General features: G+C 47.9%; 1 pseudogene; it reads left to right on the top strand.

Annotated features, from left to right (window-relative positions):
- Positions 1–885: 885 nt before the first annotated feature.
- On the top strand, positions 886–1,005 carry LOC126475813 (5S ribosomal RNA; annotated as a pseudogene).
- The last annotated feature ends 5,259 nt before the right edge of the window (positions 1,006–6,264 follow it).

Raw genomic sequence — 6,264 nt, 5'->3', positions numbered from 1 at the left:
TCGTCAGATAAATGAAGTGAATTGAGCCTTCCTAAATGTGTGTGTGTGTGTGTGTGTGTGTGTGTGTGTGTGTGTGTGTGTGTGTGTCTACGTCTCTGGTTACACCAAAATTAGCCTGTGTTTATCGGCCGTCCGGATGCTCACGCACTATTGGCGGCCCATGCGTAATAAAGTATATATTAATGCTTCTGTTTATATACATACCTATATTTATTTATTTATTTATTTATTTATTTATTTATTTTTCTTTCCATGATGGGTACTTACGTGGCTTGTTTTCTAGTTCTGTCCAAAGCTTTTTGTTTCCTTTCCTTTAGACTTAATCTCAAAAACATCGGAACAATTCATGCCCCAATTTGCTTATCATTGCCAGAAAAAAAAAATTAGTTAATCTAGTGCGCCTACGTCTCTCAGCTCTTCGCTCACAATGTCAAGGGATGATTGATCGAATGTTTAAGTTTCTTTTGGCGACACACTGTACCGTTCATTCTCGTACGCAACAGGATGAGCTCGTTGCTTCATGTTTTTTGGCCTTTTTTGTGGCAGTCTTTGTTATTTCTGTGAATTTTTGTATCGCGGATTTGACTTTGAAACGAAATTCGCTTATTGAGTAATGTTTGATTTTAGTTTCGTGGCAGTAATAGTCGGTGTTTTCTTTTTTTCTAAATAGTCACGTTATTACATTTTGCCTCGTGCTTGTGCTCCACTCATTTTTCCTTCCTGCCGCTGGAGAACTTTACGGCGGTTTGGATATACCACAAGCAGCGATGTTTTCTGTTGCTTGTTTCTTTCCGATGAGGTTTTCTTTTTCTCTCCTTCTCACAAAAAAAATGTTGAATTTAAAAAAAGATGTTGAATTAAAAAAAAAACAAAAAAGTCGAGTACACCGGTAAAAAAAAAAAGGATGAATACACCGGTTCTCGTCCGATCACCGAAGTTAAGCAACTTCGGGCCCGGTTAGTACTTGGATGGGTGGCCGCCTGGGAACACCGGGTGCTGTTGGCTCCCCTTCATTTTTTCCTTTTCACGTCGCTACCCCTGCCAGCCCTCTTTCCATACCACCTTTCTGTTGTGACAGAGATACTTCCTTCAGCACTTTAAACTACTGCAATGACCGCGAGGTACGAAATTGCAGTACTTAACTCAGTTTGAGGGAGAATGTGCTAACGATGTTTGCCAGGAAGGCTTTGAAAACGACAAAACAGTACGAATCGGCAGATGTGTTGTGAAATACAGTACTTCGCCTACTGTTCTGTAGCAGTGCCCAGTTCCAAATCTGATTTGTAATCATAAATTTATTCTTTAGTCGTCTCGTCTCCTCCCGCTAGATGCTGGGCTGCCCGCCTGGGAACGCCTCGGTGCTCTGCGCTCAGCCGGCCCGTGGTGTTTACGTTTGGCGCGCCGCCACGTGTGGTGTTCGCGAGGCGATTTACTTGCTTTGCAGCTTTACTTAACGGTTCGTACCACAAACTATGGAAAGTGAAGATCGCAATAACAATATTCAGTGCGAATTTGACCGATCCGTACCTCACCCGACCGCTCTCGAAATACATAATTGGACAATTCATGTTTTCAAGTACCGGCTAGTGAATTATTAGGAAGCCAACTGGTCACTTTTTTAAATTCCGTTTTCTTGAAACTAAGTAGTTCCGAACTGTGTGAGAAGGTAGTTAATGTCAATGACGGTGTAAGGCAATTTAAGCACAGTAATCAACCCATGAGTAACGTGAAGTTGACGAACGCAGGTTATGGAATACGAACTGTCAGAGTATTTAATCTGCGGTTCGAGGTTAATAATGAAACAATTTCTCGATGTCTCGGCCCTTACGGTACTGTCCTATCAGTTATAAAAGAAAAATGGTTTGCTGCGTACCCCATACAGTGTGAAAACGATGTGAGGAGTGTACGGATGATTGTGCAAAAGCATGTGCCGTCCTTTGTCTACATGGCAGGGCATCGCGCATTTATAACGTGCAGTGGGCAGCCACAAACCTGTTCTTTCTGCAACAGATCTGATCACTTTCGCCAAAATTGCCCACGGCGTAAGTAGCCTTTGAATTGGCGCTGGGCGAACAAGGTAGTGAACCTATGAGTTGGGCGGTGGTCGCTTTAGGCGGGCTGGTGTTTACGCTGAGTGCTTCGCGAGCTGCAGCCTAGTAGCTCAACTCTTTTATCAACTACTTGTGTGAGTAATATCGGAAAAGCATGAATCGCAAAACCTCTGTACAGTGTGTTTGTGATCATAGTGCCGCTAGGCCGTCTGCATATGCCGCTAGGCCGTCTGCATATGAAGTTCACGAATGGATCTTTAATGAAATTCGTATTCCGGAAAATGAATTGATTGGAATCCAGTCAGATTTGATTCAGAATTCTGCCTTTTTGAAATTGCCGAATGTGGGCTAAGTGAACAAGGTTCTTGCCGAAAGTGGTGGCAATGATTTAAGCATGCTGATGGTTCTGTGCCGGATGTGATACTGTTGCCGGCAGGCTTTGGTGTTCGGATAGTAAAAGTTTATAATGTGCCTTTTGAATGTCCGAATGAGGTCATTGCAAGGAAGCTTAGTGAATACTGAACTTTCATTCGGGTCGATGACCATGTGTGGCCGAATGGTTTTCGTTACAAAGTTCTTAACGGGGTCAGGACTGTTCGGTTTGATTTGAAAAAGCATATATCGTCTTATCTCGCCATTGCGGGGAGCCGTGCTTTTATTAGCTGTAGTGGACAGCCGCGAACGTGCTCGGTTTGTGGTGGCACGGATCATTTGAGACAAAATTGTCGACAGCGTCGACCGTTACAACTCCAATGTGAGGCTGTAAGTCCGACTAGCTATGCTGGCGTGTTGGTCGCGGATAGCGGCGTAGCTGCCGTCCCACGACCAACTCCTGCTGTCACCGCTGCACCGACCCCCGTGTCCGACACCGTGGCGTGTCAGCTAGCGGAGCAGAAATTTCCGTTAAATCCACTAAGTTTGCCGGCGATGCCCCTTCACGCGCGGCTCTCGGGCCCGCCGTGTCGTCTGCTGTCGTACAACCGACCGATTATGCCACTTTTGTTGTCACTCCGAATCCGATCTCAACTTCCGGATCGTCGGCGGAGAAACGGAAAAAGGAGACGAAACAGAGTTCGCAGAATTCGGGTGAAAATGACGCTAGTAGTGCAGAAAGTGAGACGTTTCAGGCGTCCACTCAGTCTGCTCCCGTTGAACAAAAACCGAAGCGCCGCAGGAATCGCCGTTCGAAGGCAGAAGCTTCTGCTGCCCAGGATGTGGAGTTTGAACAGGCCGTTCACGATCTTACGTCAAGTCTCGCACACGAGCGACCCGATTCGCCGTCACCGCGCGCCACCCCCGCGTCGGTGCCCGCTGCTTCGATGGCTCCCCCGCCGCGCTACACCCGGACCGCTAGCGACGTCGCGCACAAACCTCCCGACGGCATGGAATGGTCGGCGGATGTGGACAGCGATCATTTTTTCTAACTAATTTTCACCGAGGCCTCCACGGATGAGTCCACACCACCAGCTGCGCATTTTAACTGTGAATGTCAACAAGATTTGTAGTGTTCGTAAAGTTGCTGCCTTCCTTCAGTACTTACAAGACTGTACATGTGATGTCGCCATTCTTCAGGAGGTTACCGGTGAACTTATCGACCATTTTTCGTTTTATCAAGCAATTGTGAACATTGAACGGAAACGGACATTTTACCGAATGGCAGGGCGATAGCGTGTGTCATCCACGACATCTTCTTTGTTAACATTTGCGCTCCTTCCGGGACGGACAACAAGCGTTTGAGAAGTTCCTTTTTTAGTCACGATTTGTGTCACCTTTTATTATCGCAATCACCAGAGACTCATCCTAGGTGGAGATTTTAATTGTGTACTCCGAGAGGAAGATCAGGAGCCACGGGCAAATAAGTGCTTTAAATTGAAACGCTGGTTGCGACTTACGATCTTATAGGTAAGTGGACTACTTTTCGCCCCAGTGCTAAAGGTTTTACTTATTTTTACAATACTGGATGCTGTCGGTTGGACAGAATCTATATTTCAACGGAACTTTCTGCTAAAATTCTCCAGGCGGATATTTTTCCTATTGTTTTTTCGGACCTTTATGGCTGTTTGTGTACGCTTTATCTTCCATACGGCCGTCCCGCGCGCATGCGCTCGTATTGGAAACTGAATATCATTGTGTTGGATGGCGCTTCCCTTGTTGATCAAGTGCAGTTACTCTGGCAGCAGGTTCTTCAACTTCGTCCGCAGGCGCGTTCCCAAAATTGATTGGTGGCTTCATTACGCCAAGCCCGCTATCCGCAACCTGCTTATTAATTATTGTCGAGAAAAAGCCCACTGCAATAAGGTGACGCTGGATTTTTATCGAGATGTTTTACAAGACCTTGTCTCCAGAGTTCCCGACCGTCCGGACTTCCTACCCACTTTACGGAAGGTTAAAACCAAGATTTTGAATCAGCTGTACCAGAAAGCACAGGGTTTGATAGTCCGTAGCCGGCCTTATGATGCGACGCTGCAAGAACCTCTTTCCATCTGTCATTTGAAACGGGATCGCCTCCGTCGCGATAAATTTTCTATTCAGGATTGGATCACAACTGGCGGCCTCAAGACTACAAGTACGACGGTTATTTAAGCCGAAATATGCCAACACTTTTTTAATCTTTTTCAATGTCATCCAGTGGATAATGTTGCCTTGCAGTCACTGTTACAAGAGAGTACCTCAGGTTTTAACTAGAACTGATCGGGTCCATTTAAATGCACGTTTTAAAATTGATGACATTTGCAGCGGGTGGTGGTGGTGGTGGTGGTTGTTGGGATGTTTAAGGGGGACTAAAAAGCGAAGGTCATCAGTCCCCCATACCAAAAACAGGCGAGCCGAAACGTTTGCGGAGCAGGTAAAAACCAAAGGGGGAGTAGATTCCCCCCAGACACTAAAAGAACACAAATGCAGCAACAAACACTACAGACAAGAAGAGTACAGATGAACACCAGACAGACAGAAACAGAAGAAAAGAAGATGGCCAGAGACTGGTTGACTGACCATGAGAACAATAAAAAGGGAAAGAGTCAACCATCCAACAACACACCAAAACAGAAACAAATATAGGGAGACGCGAGGACAAAAGACACAGAAAGGGAAAGGTGCAGGACCTCCCTAAATAGAACCATAAAAAGGACTACCATGGATAAAATTTAAAACGTCATCAGTCATGGAAGCATCGTCACATAAAATCAAAGGCAAAGTGCCCGGGAGATTAAAAGACTGCCGGAGGGTACGCAGTCGGGGACACTCCAACAAAATGTGGGCGACCGTCAGCCGAGACCGACACCACAACGACATGGGGGGGGGGGGGGGGGGGGAGGAGGAGATCTCCCTGACGCAAAAGATGGCCGTGCGTCAGGTAGGTATGGCCGATGCGGAGCCGACACAGGGCGACAGAGTCCCTACGAGAAGCCTGCAGGGTGGACTGCCACACATCGGTCGTCTCCTTGACAGCCCGCAGTTTATTCGGGGATGTCAGGCCACGCCACGCCACGCCACTCATCATTCCACATCCCAAGCACCTTACGGCGCAACGCCAACTGCAGATCATGAGCCGGGAGGCCGATCTCCAAAGCTGGGGCGTCGATCGCCCTCTTTGGCCAGCCTGTCGACACGTTCGTACCCCAGGATGCCAACGTGACCTGGCGTCCAAACAAAGACCACCAAACGACCAGAGCAGGTAATTGCAGGAAAAGAATTCTGAATGAATGATACCAGAGGAGAAGAGGTATAGCAGCGGTCGATAGCCTGGAGGCTGCTCAGGGAGTCCCAGCAGACGACGATGGACGTACCTGAGCAGGAACGCATATGCTCAAGCGCGCGCAATATGGCCACCAGCTCTGCAGTAAAAATACTGCAGCCAGCTGGCAAGGAGCGCTTTTCAATATGGGCAGCGTGAGCAAAAGCGTAGGTAGCACGACCATCAACCAGGGAACCATTAGTGTAGACAGTCTCACAGCCCGAAAATGAGGCGGAGAGCGCAAGAAAACGGCGACGGAGGGCCACAGGCAGAACCGAGTCCTTGGGTCCCCGTGCCAAATACAGATGGACTGACGGCCGGGGCATACACCAGGGAGGCATGGTTCACGGACCCGGGAGGGAGGCAGAAGAGGGAATGACCCCAATTCCGGCAGCAGGGACTGGACGCGGACAGCAATGGAAAGCTGGCCTCCACCAGTAGACTATCCACGGGGCTTGTACGGAAAGCGCCAGTTGCAAG

This window comes from Schistocerca serialis, chromosome 4 (assembly GCF_023864345.2).
Source record: "Schistocerca serialis cubense isolate TAMUIC-IGC-003099 chromosome 4, iqSchSeri2.2, whole genome shotgun sequence".
Taxonomy (NCBI): domain Eukaryota; kingdom Metazoa; phylum Arthropoda; class Insecta; order Orthoptera; family Acrididae; genus Schistocerca; species Schistocerca serialis.
Note: the sequence above shows the minus strand (reverse complement) of the source record. Positions and strands in the feature narration are given on the sequence as shown.